Raw genomic sequence first — 19,432 nt, forward strand, 5'->3', positions numbered from 1 at the left:
AAAAATTGCAAAAATGCTATTTGCCTGTCTCATGCAGAAATGATCTGCAAATCATGCTCATTACTCGGCAAGTGTACTTTTACAGGTGAACCGCTAACATCTGATAGTGACTGATTTTGAGTACAGTACTATTTCAGCAACCTTATAATTTATTTTGCTTATCTAAATTTTAGGTTTACTAATAGTTTTTGAAGAAAACTGTCGGGTTTTTTTTGCAAGTAGCAAAATGTGTGCACTTTGAAACATATTACTTTTCTGGTTAGTAAACATTTTTTTTTCCACCTGATTATGTGTATTCTCATTTATTACATTCCTATTAAGGTAACTGATCACTTTTAGAGCATTTAAATTTTAAAAAAAGGAAAATATAGCCAATTTTCTAGCCTGTGCCCGACAGGAGCAATGCCCCTAAACTCGTTATGAAACATATTGCCCCTGACAGAGGGCTATAGAGGATGGCTGTCATGGAATATATACGGGGAAATTCACCAGCAGTGGTATGTCTGCAGGAAACGCATCTAGAAAAAAGTCATATAGTGGCCCTGAAGCGTTCATGGATCAGCCATAGTTTTCATTCTACCTTTTCAAGTTACTCGAGGGGCGTCAGTATTTTAGTACATAGATCTATCCCTTTTGAATTGATATCCGCTAAGGTGGATGAGGAGGGCAGATTCATTGTAGAATATTCACCAAAGAATTATTACTAGTGGCAGTCTACATTCCCCCTCCCTATAATAATAATATTATGAAGGAAATTGTGTCACTCATAGACAAAGTACCGGGGGTCCCTGTGCTATGCATGGAGATTTTAACAATATTGTACACCCATACTGGGATAGATTCAGATCAGACACAGCTACAGAGGCTAACCCCATAATTAAGTTTGGTGAGCTCCTATCAGAGTTATCCTTGACTGATATATGGCATCTTAAATATCCCAAAACACAACAATTCTCCTGCTACTCTAAATCACATAACACCCTCTCCCGCATAGATTTAGTACTGGGAACAGAACACATTCTCCCTTTAGTGGAAAGGGTGGAATATTTACCTAGAGTACTGTCGGACAACTCACCCTTGATGATGAGCCTATGTCTTTTGCCCAGATAGGAAGCTACCCTTACTAGATGGTCCGTGAATCCCTTTTGGTTGCAAATCATAGACACAAATTTGATTACATCAGCTCTTCAAAACTATTTTATATAAAATAACGGCTCTGTGATGCAGAACTCACTATGGGACGCTATGAAGGCCTGTCTGAGGGGAGTTTGATACAAGCTATAAATAGATCCAAGACTAAAACTAACCAATTTGGGGAATTCTTGCAAGACAGGGTTAGACTCACGGAAAATAAATTTGTCCAATGAGGTACAGAGGAGGACCTAATGACCTGGAAAGAGGCGCAGGAGGTATACTCCACACACATTAGGGAGACGGCCAAGAATAAGCTACTATTTTCTCAAACACATTTTTATGAAGAAGGGGAAAAGGCAGGGTATTTACTGGCTATGATTGCAAGGGCTCAAATAGGGACATCCTTTATAGGCGCTTTAAAAAATAAGGAAGGTGCAATGGTTAATCAGCCAGATCAAATATCAAATACTTTCAGAGAATTTTATCAGGACTTATACAGAACCAAAACACGGTTTAGCAGAGAACAAATTCTGACTTATTTGGAGGGGATTGATCTTCCAGCTATCTCTGAAGCAGATAAAAAATACTTAAATAGTCCCCTGCAATTAGAGGAGTTACAAATGGCCACAGCTTCAATGGCCAATAATAAATCACCAGGGTTGGACGGGTTCCCTATGGAAATATACAAAAAATTTGGGGATATATTACTACCTCAATTGCTGTGCACCTTCCGGGAGGCAGCCAGGGAAGGCATTCTGCCCCTCTCAATGAGAGAAGCAGTTATCGTAGCGATACCCAAACCGGGTAAGGATCCATTGCTTCCCGAATTCTATAGGCCTATATCCCTGCTACCTACAGACATTAAAATTATAGCAAATGTTCTGGCCTCCAGGTTAAATAACATAATATCTAATGTTATACATAGTGATCAATCGGGCTTTATGCCAGCTAGGTCTACAGCCGTTAATATCCGTAGACTATTTCTTAATCTTCAGCTGCCAGTGGACAATGCAGGAGAAAGGGTTATTTGCTCGCTAGACGCTGCTAAAGCATTTGACTCTGTTGAATGGGAATATCTATGGGTAGTTTTGGAGAAATTTGGTATGGGCGCTGGATTTATTTCATGGATCAAGCTACTATATGAGAGGCCAGTGGCACGATTAAGGGTAAATGGGCATCTTACTTCAGCCTTTGAACTGGGGAGGGGTAACCGGCAGGGCTGCCCGTTTTCCCCTTTACTGTTCGCACTGGCCATTGAACCACTAGCTGCGGCTATCAGGATGCACCCTGGCATAACGGGATTTCGCAGAGGGAATATAGAGGAGAAAATTGGGCTTTATGCTGACGATGCACTACCATTTTTAGCAGAAGCCTCCAAAACATTATCTGTAGCTATGGAGACAATCAAGAAGTTTGGGAAATTTTCAGGTTTGGTGATTAATTGGACTAAGTCAGTACTGCTTCCAATAGATAATGGGAATATTAATGCACCTCACTATACTGACTCTGGCTTACAAGTCGTCAATGAATTTAAATATTTGGGTACTAATGTAACATCTAAAGTAATTGACTATGAGAAACTAAACCTCAACCCAATACTGGCCAGATTCAAGTGTAAACTGGACACGTGGTCTAAATTGCCACTGTCAGTGGTGGGCCGCAATAACTTGGTCAAGATGATCTGGATGCCACAATTGCTATATGTATTGCATAATTTTCCAATATGGATTCCCCAGAGATATTTCCTTAAAGTAAACAGCATGTTCAGGGACTTAAGCAGGGGAAAACAAGCTCCAAGAATTAAACTGGAAACTTTGCAAAGAGATAAAACAATGGGTGGCCTTGCTGTCCCAAATCCGTGGGTTTATTATATGGCAGCTCAGCTCCAGAATATTCGTGGGTGGGACGACCCTGGAGGGGGAGGGGGGGCTCAACGTCTTCTACTCCAATCACATTTTAAATCACTCAGACTCTATGAAGCATTGGAGGCTCACAAATTTAAGACACCCTCTTGTAGAACCCCAACTACGCTGTTAATACACAAAGTTTGGTGGGCAGTGAGGAAAATACAGGGGATATAAGGAATCTCACAATTTACATCACTGTGGGAAACGCCATGGCTCCCTAACCTATATAAATTGGAAGGGTTTAAAAATTGGAGTCTAAAAGGACTAGAAAGATTCACTCATGTTTTAGCGGGAGATTCACTCAAGGAGTTTTCACAGATACAAAATGAATATGGACTGCCCAACACCGAATTTTATAATTACCTTCAGTTACGACATGCATATCAGGCAGAGGGTCTTGTCCTAAATAATGGAGTTCCTCAAAATGCTATAATACAGAGAATGGCTAGCTCACATAATTCTGGGGGGCTAATCTCATTGCTTTATAGGGGTCTGCTGGACCTGGTATTAGCAAAACACCCCATAAGATCAAAAGAAAAATGGGAGGGCTTGATAGGCCCTATTGAAGAGGAGCTGTGGTCTGAAATACTGGAAAGAGTTCCCCAGTTATCTCTGAGTGAGTCCCATAGATTCTCCCACTTACAGGTGCTGCACCAGTCATATAAAACACCCCAATTTCACCACGATATAGGGCTTCGACCAGACTCCCTATGTGCTAGATGCAAAACATCCCCGGCTAACATGCTTCATATGATGTGGACCTGCCCTGCTCTGGAAAACTTCTGGAGGGATGTACATAGCTACATAGTTACATAGTTTATAAGGCCGAAAAAAGACAAGCGTCCATCCAGTTCAGCCTATTTCTTGTGCACTGCAGCTATTCCGCAGCGTTGATCCAGGGGAAGGCAAAAAAAACCCATGCGGTATAGGCCAATTTAGATCATTGAGGAAAAATTCACTTCCCGACACCAATCTGGCAGTCAGATTAAATCCCTGATGATAGCGATCATTGATAGAACATACTCAGTCGATTCAGATCCCTCACCATTAGTATGTATACTGGGATATATAGAAGATCTGAGCACTAAAGAACATGGTAAAATAGCGGTGGCACGCATGTTATACATGCCTAGGAAAAAAATAGCCCAACATTGGTTATCAGAGCAGGCGCCCACGGTGACAGAATTTATAAATAAGATTAATTGGTTATTAAATCTGGAAAAAAGTATATATCTGAAAAGGAAAAGGAAGGCCATCTCTAAATTTGAAAAAATATCGGCTCCATAGATTAACTGCTCCGGCCTAGCATCCAGAGAACTGTATAGATTTCGACTTGGTCTGCTATGATTGTTGTATAGATTACTTGACAGGTGCAAAATCCTACATTGGGCTGCTTTAGACATGTATATAACTGCTCCAAAGCAAGAGTTAGATACCCCTTAATACAATTGCGACTATTCATACTGTAAGATTGTTAATTTGCTGTGGACAGAACTGTGGAACATTTAACTCAAAATGTTTTGTTTGAAAGGGCAATGTTTTGTTTGAAAGGGCAATGTGTTGTGGGGGGAGGGATAGAATAGGGACTGGGTCCCTTCTTTGGTTGGGTTGTTTTATTTGTTTTACTGTTGTGTTACAAAAAAAGTTTTAACAATAAAAAAATATTTGATTTAAAAAAAAAATTGAAGGCATACTGAACCAGCATGACTACCACAGCATCTTGCAGCGGCATGCTATTCCATCTGGTTTGCGTTTAGTTGGACCATTATTTATTTTTCAACAGGACAATGACCCCAAACACACATCCAGGCTGCGTAAGGGCTATTTGACTAAGACGGAGAGTGATGGGGTGCTATGCCAGATGACCTGGCCTCCACAGTCACCAGACCTGAACCCAATCGAGATGGTTTGGGTGAGCTGAACCGCAGAGTGAAGGCAAAACGGCCAACAAGTGCTAAGCATCTCTGGGAACTCATTCAAGATTGTTGGAAGACCATTTACGGTGACTACCTCTTTAAGCTCACCAAGAGAATGCCAAGAGTGTGCAAAGCAGTCATCAAAGCAAAAGGTGGCTACTTTGAAGAACCTAGAATATAAGACATATTTTCAGTTGTTTCACACTTTTTTGTTAAGTATATAATTCCACATGTGTGAATTCAAAGTTTTGAGGCCTTCAGTGTGAATGTACAATTTTCAGTCATGAAAATATAGAAAAATCTTTAAATGAGAAGGTGTGTCCAAACTTTTGGTCTGTATTGGATATAAGTCCGGATTTGCACGAATGTGATAATTGTCATCCCTGTTTAATAATAATCTTTATTCAATAATCCCTATTCTATTGAATGACATGGGATTTCTGTACAGACATTGCAGTCTTTTTATATGGTGATTTGACCAACAGCATATACACTCCCTGACAGAAGTTATGTCGCTTATCCATGTCATGTAAATAACAGCTGACGCTAAATTCATCCATTGGTTTTATAAATTACTCTTTTGAAAGCTGAAACCCTCCCAAATTTGGTTTAGATAAAGAAAATAAATTGGCATCAATGCTGAAATATTGATCATTTAATGAACACAGAATGGTCAGATTTTGGCAAGACAAAAGTTTTGTCGCCTGGTCATATAATGCACCAAATCCTAGTTTTTCATCCTCACCAGTGCTCAGTAAATGATCGGTTAATTAGTGGGTGTGTATAAAAAGAAACCCAGCACCCCAGACCTTCACTTGAACTGCAACTTGAGCTCTGACAACATGCCAAAAATCCACCCTGTGACCAAAGCTTTGATTATCAAGAGGCTGAAGACCAGATCCACTGCAGAGGTGGCTGGCACCTTTAATGTGTCTCACCGTCAAGTACAAAGAATTAAAAAAAGATTTGAAGAGACTGGAGATGTGTTTGACAAGGCCAGGTCCGGCAGACCCCGCAAGACAACTGCTCAGGAGGAACGTTTGTTGGTTAGAAAATCCAAAGCAAGCCCCTCTTCCACTGCAGCAGAGCTCCAACAGGCCTGGTCACCTCAAGTCCCTGTGTCAACTAGAACAGTTTGTAGGATTCTGTCTCGAAATGGCCTCCATGGTCGAATCAGTGCCCAGAAGCCAGCACTAAACAAAAGGCAAATAAAAAAACGTGCAGCATTTGCAAAGTCCCACAGCCTGCTAAACAGATGGACGCTTGAAAAGTAGCAGAAGGTGGATTTCTCTGATGAATCTTCAGTAGAATTACACCACAGCCGCCACAAATGCTGCAGAAGACCTACTGGAGCCCGTATGGATCCAAAATACACCCAGAAAAAAGTTACATTTGGTGGTGGAAAGATCATGGTCTGGGGTTACATTCAGTATGGGGGTGTGCGAAACATTTGCAAGGTGGAAGGCAATATCAATAGCCTAAAATATCAAGAAGTATTAGCTACCTCTTACATTCCAAATCATAAAAGGGGTCAAATTCTGTAGCAGGAGCATCTTACATTCCAAATCATAAAAGGGGTCAAATTATGTAGCAGGATGGTGCTCCATCTCATACATCCATCTCTACAACAAAGTTCCCAGTCACAAGACAAGAACATCATTGAGCATGTTTGGGGTAGGATGAAAGAGGAAGCTTGGAAGACAAAACCAAAGAATCTAGATGAACTCTGGGAGGCATGTAAGACTGCATTCTTTGCTATTACTGATGACTTCATTAATAAATTGTATGAATCATTGTTGAACCGCATGGATGCAGTCCTTCAAGCTCAAGGAAGTCAAGCAAAATATTAAATATGACTCTAATAGCACCACAACTTCATTCACCAATGTTATGCAACATATATTTGTATTTTAAGATAATTATTTGTCTGAATATCACATTACTTTCTGTGGGCGACAAAACTTTTGTCTTGCCAAAATCTGTGTTCATTAAATGATCAATATTTCAGCATTGAGGCCAATTTATTTTCTTAACCGAAACCAAATTTGGGAGGGTTTCAGCTTTCAAAAGAGCAATTTATAAAACCAATGGATGAATTTAACGTCAGGTTATAAGCTTTCATTTACATAACATGGATAAGCGACATAACCTCTGTCAGGGAGTGTATGGTGTATGAGGGGAATAACGGTCATTATTGTATGACCAGTGACAACTAGGAGGAAACTGTTTATATTCCATTGCTGATGAATTGTCCTCCTTTTTGGGTTTATATTTGAGACAACTATATTTCCTCATAGAAATGAATTTATATATAAGTAATCAAGAACTATCAGGGCAACTTAGCATTTGTATATTCCTCTCTTTAATTCCTCCTCTGCTACCTGTAACATATTACTGAGTACGGATAGGGAACAATGGGGTTTCTAAGAGACACCGATGTTGAGCGGAGGCGCCAAGCAGCATAAATTAGGGTGCCAACCTCCGCTGCCAGGAAGGGAGAGACGGCAGGGTTAACCAGGGACTTGTAAGGCCTGTGTTGTGATCTCCTGTTATATGCTGAATATTCTATATTACTTTATTTACCTGCCATTTAAGTGCTCCCTGAATATATGCCACTTTTAGTACATTATTTGCACTCATTCCATGTGTTAGCCACTTGCATGTTTTATAGAATTTGTGAATACTATATACTTTTTGAAGAAAATTATTAAAAGTGAATTTTTAAGGGTCTAGTTTTTTTCAGCTTGGTTGATATGTGAATGAGAATCATAATCACTTTTGATGTATTTTAGAGTGTCAGAAAAAAATGACTAGCAGGAAAAGGTCAATCATTGAGGAGGAAGAAGAAGAGGAGGAGCATCTGCAGCCAAAGTAAGCACTAAATATGGCTATCATTCTGGTATCATTACATTGTATTATAAGGCTCTGTTCACATGTTCCGTAGTTATTTACGTTTTAGGATCCACTTTGAGATAATAACAATTGAAATGAAAAGGTACAATGCAAAATTAAATCAATTTAATGGGGATGAGAATGTCCTAAATTGTCTTCTTTTTTACTGCAATACATTTGTTAGCATGATAAAAGTCAGTGGTACACAGATTATAGTGGATGGTCATCTGCCGTGTCACCTGTTAACAAATTGTTTTTTAGCACTGTGAGTGCCCAAAACACTGAAGGAGTTCAGAGACACTTCTATTAAAAATGATTTGTTATAACCTCTAAATTTGCTGTGCGACAGCAATGTCCACAGATATTTTCCCCGAATAAGCCTGAGGCCACACTACGGAGCATCGATCAACAGGTAGTTCAGGTAATTCACAGGAAACCTGTCGCCATTTAGCCCCAGCGTATTCAGATGTTTGTGTCTTTGAACCCTTGTGAGACATTCCTTTTAGGCCATCTTGGAAAGTGGTCATTCTGGTGGTGGTCTTCTTACCTCGCATCTTTGTTCTTCCAAAAGGAAAAGCAGTTTGCCTTCAGTTGGCTGTTTATTGCTTGATTCCTCACTGTTACCTGAATGCAGATACTGAGACATATTTATCAATGTGGTCTTATTCTTAGGATCTGTAAGACTGGCAGCCTTGGTATTATTTTATTCAAATATTATTACATTTATGTCGGATATGCAAAGAATAACAATCAAAAGACAATAATAAGAATAATGTAACAATATATAGATTTGATATTGCTAGATATAAAGAAGGTCCAGTAATAGAAAACCAAGTCCATGTTCAGAAATTGCATATCTCTTGACCTTTTCGACATTTCTAACACATTACACCCACAAACTTAAATGTATTATTTGGGGCTTTTATGTGATATATCAAGTATTTGGGCGGTGTAAAGGAAAATTATACATGGGGTTACAACACTGATACAACAGATTCTGGGTGTATACCAAGTTACTATTGCTTTTTTAGATCAGACTGTAGAGACAGGCAGGTCAGTCCTTGCTTCCCTGGTGTGGCACCTAGTCCAGTCCTTTGTGGCAATTGGTCCTCACTTTTGCGCCTGACATCCTCATGTATTGAACCCTGGGGCACCTGATATTCTTGAGCATGGTTATGGTCTAAGGTTGTGTTATATCTCTGTAATAAAGTAAATACTTTTCAGTTCTAATGCAGTTAAAACGCAGCAGCATATACCAGTTAATAAACAGATACATTCTTAGAGAAGCTCAAGCCCCAAAACATAAACACTCCACTCTTCCTCCCCAAAAAAGTATAATACTACAATTAACAGCACAGTGATAGCTGAGTGCAGATCATTTAATAACTTCAGTCCTATGTGACACCTGGATACCCATTGCAGTGGAAGCAGCATAAGGCAACACTGTGTTGCTTGATAGAAATGCCTCTGTCTGCCAGGGAAAGGCTGAGTCTCCTGCAGTCGTTCTACTTCTGAAGCCAGTCTGTCATCTGTTATGGTCCTCCAGAGCGCCCCCCAAAGGACAGAAATCTTTAACTACACTGAAAAGCAAAAGGGTAACAATGTTTGAACTACTGTTTCTAATGTGAGACTACCATCATTTTATAGACAATCATCTCGGCTATCTCATACATAAATTTGACTTGTAACCATTTAGCATATGATTAGTTATACAGATTCTTGTCAAGTCACTGCTTTGTTACTGGTTTGTTTGTAAAACACTAAATTTAAAATTTTATTAACGCCTTAGTGACCTATGATAGGTCGTGTCTCCTCCTTTGATGCGGACTCAGGAGATGAGACCGCATGAAAGACTACTTTCCCAGCATCCCTAAATGATTATTGCACTGTAGCCTTAACATCACATGCTATGATGTCCTTTGAAAGATTAATGCTTGCTTACTTGAGACCAAGGAAGAGGGCTTTTGCTTACCCCTTAGAGATTGCTTACCAGCATAGATCGGGGTGGACGATGCTGTAAGGTCTCTGTTACATACACTATATTTATTTTTGGACAATGATGTAACCACTGTACTTAAATATTAAACATGGTTCTATTCCCATATTTATTTAAAAAACTTGGCTCTATTACTGTATTTATATAGTAAACATGAATTTATTACCATTTGTATATAGCAAGTTTGGCACCCCAGGAGTCCGCTTGCCACATTGGCATTGCCTCCCTCACAAGGGGTGATGCCATGCCTAGAAGCAAGGAGGGGTCCCCTTATCAGGTAACACCAGCATCCAACACTTTTCCTGGCTCCAGACCAGAAGGGGGAGCTCTCACCCAGTTTCTGGGGAGCTTCCCTTTTAAATTAGAGCCCGGAGGTGGGGGTTAGAAAAGTTAGTTGGAGGGAGAAAAGTCAGTTGGAGACGAGAGGGAGACGAGAGAAAGATGAGGGAGAACCTGGGAGGGGTGCTGTGACCAAGCACGCCCCAGAGAAAAGCGCCAGAAACAGGACACCAGAGTCCGTGGTTGTTTGGGTACTGAAGTCACGGTAGCTAAATTCAGGGGGCAGGAGACTTCAGGTCTCCTGGCCCCACCAAACGCCCGGCGGCTCAGCAACATACTAGAGCCTGAAGTCGCCACGAAGGAGAGACACCTGAAAAAGGCTCGAGCTGCCTGCCATACAGGCTAGGATTTAACGATTACTCAGGGAAGAGGGCCGCAGCATAGCTTTAGGCAGCAGGGCCAAAGAGGACAGCGCAGAAAGAAGGCCTACAACCCCACCTGGCAAGGTGGATCCCAAATTGCTTCTAGGCTGCCCGGATCTCCATTACCTTCTGTTACCAGTGCACCGGTCTGTACCATCAATCATTAAGTAAAGGTAGAGGAAACCACCATTCCTGTGTCGTCAGGTCATTTTCTGCATTCTCAGTCCTGCACCCCAACATCCACAATCCCCTACATTAACCATAACGGTAGTCCTGGGGCCCCGCTCTACCAGTGGGGAGCAAATCCATCCCAGCTGCGTCACCAACGGCCCCAGTGGTCTCTTTCAGCAGCGGCGGCCACCTATAGCCGCATAAAACTGATGGCATCATGAAACTTTTCCCCTAAATAAACTGTTCTTTTTATTGACCGCCTAGGGCCCTGGACCGGGTAACAACTGACACGGTGGAGAGTACCCCACGGTCCTAGGGGGCGAGTACCCCACCATCCTAGGGGGCGAGTACCCCATGGTCCTAGGGGGTGCATCACAACCATGGATCTATTACCCCATATTTGTCGTAAGCTGAATACAATTAGCGCATCTAGACAGTAGGCTTGGTTCTGTTATCATAACTCCATAGTAAGCTCGGCCCTGCTATATCTATGGAGCAAGCTTTATTTTGATGTATATTTTTTTTTATGTTATTTGACTTGTTACTATTTTTGATCTTTATATTTTGCATCATATCGATTGTGAGAAATCTTGTCAGGCATGATGGTTTCTCTGATGTACCTGTGCTTTACATAAACGTGCTTATGCTGATTTGTTACTTGTTGCTTTTTTGGGGCTCCTGCTGGTTTTGTATAATTAATTTTTACAATTTCTGTTTGGAATTTTTTATTGCATGCCTTAGCGCTTCCTACTTATTGTGCTATACTTAATTGTAGCGCTTTACATCTCACTATCGTAGCATCCAACAAATTTTGTTTCTTTCCTTTTTCATTGAAATTTTATTATTCCAAAATGAGTGATGGGAGGAAAAGCTTCAATCTGGTCAAATAACATAAATTTACTAAGGAAAAGGAGTGTGCAAACTGCAAAAGAGATAGTAAAGTGCCAATTTTCACTGCCTTTTCTAAGCATGAAACTTCTAGCACAAAAAGTGTTGTGTTAAAAATAACAGAAGTTATTGATTGTGGAGAAGACGCCAGATAGGAGCATGGGCGTGCCATTGTTCATCAGGAGACTGATCTTTCTGCAGAAAACGTTTCAGATGCAGAGGAGCCAGATGTACTTCCAGGGATTAGTGGTGATCCCATAAAATGGCAGTTAGATGATGCTACAAGAGATTATTTGGCCATCAACTACTTTAACCAAAATTTGGGGGCTGACTTCTACAAACCAAAATGGCAGTTTGATAATAAATACAGGATGCTGAGCAAAAACATGCTTGAAAAACAGTCGGGGCATGAATGTAGTCACATAGACACTGAGCTCCTGCTGGTGAAGCTTAAAATGTGACAAATATCACAAAGAAAAAGACCATAAAATCTTTATATATAGGTTTATAAAACTCTTCTGGACCTATTGAAGCCTGCCATATGCCATAAAGAAGCAAAAAGAGAGAGGGATTCTCCTAAGAAACCTGCGGACTCCACGCATCTCTCACAACCTCAGGGTAAGGTGTTTAAGCCCCTGAAAGACTTCCCACATGCTTGACAAGTCAGCTGTCCAGTTGTCATGCATGAGAACCATCACATACAACTAAGCAGATCCTCAAGACCCCTCATGTCCTTGGAGCGGAAGCCCCACTCAGGCACTCCCAATCGCAGCACCTGAGAATGTCCCATCATGGTGATGAAATCACAAAATGCCTATGTTCATCGGAGGCTACTGAAGTCTCCTTAGCCTAAGAGACTTCGGGACTGAAGGGGAGTTGGACCAAACCTCCTACCATTAGGTCGGAGTGAAAGTCCACTCCCTCTCAGCAACAGATGATATGACACAAGCCTACGAAAGGTGCAGAAGGTTCCCCGAAGAGCTCCAGCACGGAGCAGGCAGCTGCAGCAGTGACATCACCGGAAAGATATTTATCCCCCAAATTCTCTTTTAATACACATAAACCAGTCTAAAGAGGAATCCTCAAGCAACTGTTTGCAAAATTCAAAAGAGAAAACAACATGAAAGAGATTACAAAAAATATCTAAATTTTGAACTCAAAAAAACAAACTGACCCTTTCCTCTTTTACATAGCCAAATTTTGGAACTCGGGATCAAACTGAAATCTCTTTTGGCGATAGAATGCTATAACCAGATAAACAATATGAATAGTGCTTCTTACTTTAGGCTTACTGTATTAATGGTTATTTCTTCTTATATAACCATATAAAAAATGCAGGAACAATTTATTACATCTCAAACAATAAATAACACACAATAATGACAAGAAAGAATTAGAGCCAAAACCAGAATAACAGAGTAACATTAATAACAAAAAAGAAAAGGCCAGGATTGTATTAATTCAAAAGAGATTTCCAATTACTTTGTGCAATTTTATAGTGACTTATAACCAAGTATATCTAAGCTACTGTTATGCCCTGCACATGGGGTTAGCAACATAGCTTATCAGAAGACCTATGTTACATTTCTAAATTGAGGTATTAGCTAATATTAATAATATTGCACCTACTACATATTGAGATAGGATTGGGAATACCCTTTTAAAAATTACCATTCAATCCCACAACATAAAGGGAATTGTAGAACTATTTACCATCCCAAATTAGAATTTGGTCAAATTTCTAATGTGAATAAACCATTTACTACTCTAGAAATGTAAGAACAAAATAAAAAAAAAAAAAAGGAAATCACCAGGCCCAGACGGGTTTGACAATGAATATTATATACTATTCTCAAAACATCTAGCCCCTTCCCTAACAAAAATTTTCAACAAATTTAAAAACAGGTGAAAACCCTTCTGAAATTAAGAAGGAAAATATGTTATCTAAAAACAAAAAAGGAGAGCCCACATCAGTAAAAAATTACCACCCAATATCCCTGATTAACTCATATATCACATTTATGCGAAGGCTATAGCCAGCAGATTAAAAACAATCGTATCCAATTTAATTCAGCAAGATCAAATCGGTTTCATCAATAGACAAGCTACTGATGCCACCCACAGACTCATCAACCTTCTCAAAATAGTTGAGTCTGATAGAGCACCTTCTGTGCTTCTTTCCTTGGGTGTGGAGAAGGCATTCGATAGGATACATTGGGGAAGGGGGGTTTAAGAAAAACCCTAGAAAAATTTGGTAAACTAAGCCCAATTTTAAAGGAAATTATGACTAACAAGTAACAAGCCATTGTAAAGAGTCACTGTCAATAACTAATCAGCAGTCTTTTAAAATTATCATAGGGGGCGAGGCCGGGATGCTGAAGGAATAAGAAACTGAAGACGAAGGACTACGAAGCTGAAGACAGAGCTCTCGACTACTACCTTAGTGAAGCGACTACCAACACAACTGGAGAAGACAGACGGATGTATAAACACCACCAGAAGACGTGGGAATTTTTCCTGAACAGTTTGAGTCCTAATTTGTTCAGATACTCGCTGGCACTGAGAAGTTATTAGAAGAAAACTCTGGGGGGTCCGTAGAGTCACTGACTGGGAGATTCCGCAGCAGAAGCAGGAGATCTTTGCTACCAAACAAGCAGCAAGCAGTGTTCAGCAGTGGGACAAGGATTTCAACACCCTATTTTTGATATCTCATTTTAGTGGGTAAGTGGGAACATGATACCAAACATAAATGAGCAATCCTAACAGAACTCTAAGCTGTCAAAGCTTTTCTAGATACAGCGCCAATGTTCAGCATTGTCACCAGCTGTTCAGGAGAGCTGCTGACAGACTCAAAGTAAAGAGGGACTGTTTATTGATAAGAGGGTTTTCAGCTGGACGGGTTATTTGAACGGTCACACCAGATATCAGCAGTTACAGTCCATTGGATTCATATTTGTCTCACTGGGTAAAAGAGGATTGCGACACTGCAAAGGGAAAGAATTAGCAGCAGCATCATATAAAGCTCTACCTGGCAAACAAAGAACAGAACACCGCAACAGAGTGTACAGCATTTAAAAGTACAGGTTTTTTTTAAGGCAGATACTAATTGGACTGAGTACTCTCTGTTTAATTACTGTGACTTAGGAACCTATTCAGTTTAAGCAAGTAGCTACATTATGTACCATACATAAACAATTGAATAATATATTAATATGGTAATATTCTGGCTATTGTTTGTATTGGTATTGCAGCTCTGTATGGGGAACAGATCTATTGAGCATGAACAATAGTTTTAATCAAAGTATCTGTTCTCTTAGCTGGACACTGCAGCTTAATGCAAATATTACATTTATATAATTATAACAAGTCTGTTAGACTAAGACAAGTAACATGCGGTATGGATTTTGTCTGAATCTCAGCACACGGATGATTTACATAGAGCCATAAACTTGTATTGGCCCTTGTGATCCTTGCGGCTGAGAAAACAGACGGGTGTCCTTGTGGTTCATGCTTAGATCACAACAGGCTATAATAAGTACGTGTGGATACGTTTCTCCGATGCGTGTGAAAGCGGATGCCACAAGCATAGGCGGATTATAATGAGGGCAATTTGAGCTACCGCTCGGGGCCCGGGCCTTCTCGGGGGCCCATGACTAGATTGCTCTCATTATAATGCACACCAGCCAGATAGTGTTAGTTTTTACCTTACACTCTGTTCATTGGCTGCACAGCACAGCTCAGCAAGGAGCTGCGCTGTGATTGGTGAAGCGCCGCCCCCTCCCATGTTCACTCACCAGCGACGCGCAAGTTATGGAGATCAGAGGGAAATCTACGGCTCCTGCTGCGTCACTGGGGACAAACTAGTAAACAAACAGTAAGTAGCACTTGTTTCCCCACTCTTCACTGACTGAAGGGCCTTTCAGCCTGAGCAATGTACGTGGGGGAGATGTAGTATGAGAGTGGGCCCTCAGAGAGGAGTGTCTGAGGGCCCCCTGTGGCACGATTGCCAGGCTACATTTTTGAATCAACAGGATTCTCCGTGAAGCTCCACTAATCAGGAGCAGGTGCAGAAGAACCCGAGGACAAGCCAGAGCACAACCAGTGAAAGGTTTATAGCGGGACCTATACTATATAACGCTGTTATCTCCTGAGGAGAGGTGGGGGCGTGCCGGCTCTGCTACATCACCCTGAGCACAGGGGCTGGGGAAGAGGAACATGCTGCCTGCAGAGCAGCAACAGAGACTCAGCACTGTGCAGAGCAGCCTGATGCTAAAGATGCATAGAAACCTGCACCAAACTGCAAACATCTCTCTGCTCTGCACATATGCATGTACACTGCTTTTTTCATCAGATAGGAAATAGCAATGCACATAATGTGTACATAGCAGAGCTCTGTAGGACTATCTCTCACTATCTGTCCTAATATCTCCATCATATGTATCTGGATCATTTCTAGGTATCAATCTCATCTATCATCTTTCTATCTATCTATCCCCATCATATCTATCTATCTAGTAGAAAAAGACAAAAGCAGCACCAGCAAAGCAGGGTGCAAAGCTGCAGCAGTAGTGATGTTCGCTTTAGTTAGGACATTAAAGCTGCAGTCTGTACACAGAAATTTGAGCAGAAGCATGAACCTGGAGCTGGACCCAAGAAAATTGAGTTGCTATGTATGTGATTTTTATATGTGAAATGATCTGTCAGCTCTCCTGTGTGGTGTAGTATATAGAGGATCTGTCAGCTCTCCTGTGTGGTGTTGTGGCGCCCCTGAGAGTTCGACCGTTACAGGGATGCTGCACCTCTTCAATGAGGTGTGGTGTTCTTCCTTCGAGGTAAGAACGGTGCAATGGTCAGGACCCCACCTCCAAATCCAACACCACACTTCTCCCACCAGAGGGGGCTAGTAGGCACTAGGGTGCTGCTCCAATTGGGAAAATGGGAGACTGGGGAACCAAGAGACAGGGGGAACCATGTAGTGGGTAAGGGTGGAGGACGCACATTTAGTTACACTTAATATTTCATATTTAATAAACAGCCATCTTGGGCTCATGGTTCTTTGATTGTGATCTCCGTCCCTGAATGTGGCTTCTGGGTGAAACTGCAGCGAATGGAGACACGGCCCTCGTACTCTGGCCTTGAGTCGAGGGGCAGGCTGGAGTTAACGTATGTCTCAACCCGGTCAATTACCATACCCAAGAAGGCTTGGAGCTTAGGAGTGTAGCTCCACCGCAAAAGGATCCCAAGGGGGATGCAGACGGAGCGGTATACGCCACCTGTCCTTGCTATTCTGGCCTAGTCAGAGGGATTCCGGCTGCAAGAGGGGTACCGGCCCCTGACACCTGACTTAGCTACTCTACGTCCTAGTCAGGGAAGCCCGGCAGGCCCAGAGGATCCCACCGGGTAACGGAAGGAGCGGAGCTGCCACCCGTACCCTTTTTCTGAGCGTAGTCCAGAGGGAGACCCGGCCTATCTACACACATAGACAGGAGAGGACTCAGTCTGAAGTCTAGGAACACTCTGGTGCGGGGTCCTGATTAAGCACTTGAATTACTTGGAGGTTGTCGGACCCCCATCCCTGGTGACTGCAGAACTCCGTGAGGAGCAGGGAGAAGCCTTGCAGCAGCACTCTCCACCGTGAGTATAAACCCTGGAAGTCAACCCCTATGGCCTCCGGACTCTTTATTTCTGCACTGCACCGCACCGCACAGCACCAGACCTCCTACACTACAACTCCCTCCATCCTCGTCTCTGCCCTGAGGCCCTGCTCCGCCTGTGGAGAGTAGTGTCAACGACGGCTGCCACAACATCCCGCCTCAGAGGACTGCAGCAGCGCTGGTGGCCTTCACCAGGTACCACAGGTGGCGTAGTCGATAGCAACCACTCAACCCTGAAAGCCCATTACATCTTTTTTTTAATGTGACGGCCCTGGGCACGGACCGGGTCCAGGCCACGGCTGCGACTCCACAAAACATCTGACCCGGCTCCGAGTAATCCCCTCATCTTCGCAGGGTAGGGCTGCGAGCGTCACAGTGTAGTATATATAGGATCTGTCAGCTCTCCTGTGTGGTGTAGTATATAGAGGATCTGTCAGCTCTCCTGTGTGGTGTTGTATATAGAGGATCTGTCAGCTCTCCTGTGTGGTGTAGTATATAGAGGATCTGTCAGCTCTCCTGTGTGGTGTAGTATATAGAGGATCTGTCAGCTCTCCTGTGTGGTGTAGTATATAGAGGATCTGTCAGCTCTCCTGTGTGGTGTAGTATATAGACCAGGGGTCTCAAACACGCGGCCCACGGGCCGCATGCGGCCCCTGAGGCTGCTTTATGCGGCCCGCAGGCACAGACCCCTTGACGATCCCGACCTGGTCCAGGAGGAGCCGCCGACAGCAGCGCTGAATTGCCGCACAGAGACTGTTTCCCAGCACTGCATTTCCAATGTCAGCCACCGGCCAATGAGAGGCCAGCAGCTGATATCTGCATGTCGGCGCAGCGAGTATGACGTCATTGCCATATGCAGATGTCAGCTGCTGGCCTCTGATTGGCCGGCGGCTGACATTGGAAATGCTGTGCTGGGAGATAGTCTCTGTGCGGCAATGCAGCGCTGCTGTCGGCGGCTCCTCCTGGACCAGGTCGGGATCGTCAAGGGGTCTGACTCTGTGGTGCCTGCGGGCCACATCTGCAGGAAGGACGCCGAGGGAACGGAGGACAGGTGAGAATCATCTTTTTTTTTTTCTATTTTATGTGTGTGAAGAACAGCACAGGGGGCACATAGCCACAAGAGGGGACCTGGATGGGGCACATAGCCACAGGACGGGGACCTGGATGGGGCACATAGCCACAAGATGGGGACCTGGATGGGGCACATAGCCACAGGACGGGGACCTGGATGGGGCACATAGCCACAAGAGGGGACCTGGATGGGGCACATAGCCACAGGATGGGGACCTGGATGGGGCACATAGCCACAGGACGGGGACCTGGATGGGGCACATAGCCACAGGACGGGGACCTGGATGGGGCACATAGCCACAGGATGGGGACCTGGATGGGGCACATAGCCACAGGATGGGGACCTGGATGGGGCACATAGCCACAAGATGGGGACCTGGATGGGGCACATAGCCACAGGATGGGGACCTGGATGGGGCACATAGCCACAGGATGGGGACCTGGATGGGGCACATAGCCACAAGATGGGGACCTGGATGGGGCACATAGCCACAAGATGGGGACCTGGATGGGGCACATAGCCACAAGATGGGGACCTGGATGGGGCACATTGCCACAGGACGGGGACCTGGATGGGGCACATAGCCACAGGATGGGGACCTGGATGGGGCACATAGCCACAGGATGGGGACCTGGATGGGGCACATAGCCACAAGATGGGGACCTGGATGGGGCACATAGCCACAGGACGGGGACCTGGATGGGGCACATAGCCACAAGAGGGGACCTGGATGGGGCACATAGCCACAGGATGGGGACCTGGATGAGGCACATAGCCACAGGACGGGGACCTGGATGGGGCACATAGCCACAAGAGGGGACCTGGATGGGGCACATAGCCACAAGATGGGGACCTGGATGAGGCACATAGCCACAAGAGGGGACCTGGATGGGGCACATAGCCACAGGACGGGGACCTGGATGGGGCACATAGCCACAGGACGGGGATCTGGATGGGGCACATAGCCACAGGACGGGGACCTGGATGGGGCACAGAGCCTCAAGATGTGGACCTGGATGGGGCACATAGCCTCAAGATGGGGACCTGGATGGGGCACAGAGCCACAAGATGGGGACCTGGATGGGGCACATAGCCACAAGA

At 43.5% G+C, this 19,432-nt stretch overlaps 1 protein-coding gene across 7 annotated transcripts in view; it reads left to right on the forward strand.

Annotated features, from left to right (window-relative positions):
• Positions 1 to 4,841: 4,841 nt before the first annotated feature.
• Positions 4,842 to 19,432, forward strand: part of LOC141166517 (uncharacterized) — a 136,700-nt gene continuing 122,109 nt past the window's right edge. For 4 of the 7 annotated variants that reach the window (XR_012251318.1, XR_012251320.1, XR_012251319.1 and 1 more), the window contains exon 1: positions 15,361 to 15,479. The gene's annotated coding sequence lies outside the window, so the exon portion shown is untranslated. Of the gene's footprint in view, positions 5,110 to 7,749; positions 7,829 to 13,963; positions 14,327 to 15,360; positions 15,480 to 19,432 lie in introns of those variants that run through there. The other 3 variants (XR_012251316.1, XR_012251317.1, XM_073653260.1) reach the window with 2 other exon arrangements.

Source organism: Phyllobates terribilis, unplaced genomic scaffold (genome assembly GCF_046119375.1).
Source record: "Phyllobates terribilis strain yellow unplaced genomic scaffold, ASM4611937v1 Scaffold_11__3_contigs__length_659146591, whole genome shotgun sequence".
NCBI classification, from domain to species: domain Eukaryota; kingdom Metazoa; phylum Chordata; class Amphibia; order Anura; family Dendrobatidae; genus Phyllobates; species Phyllobates terribilis.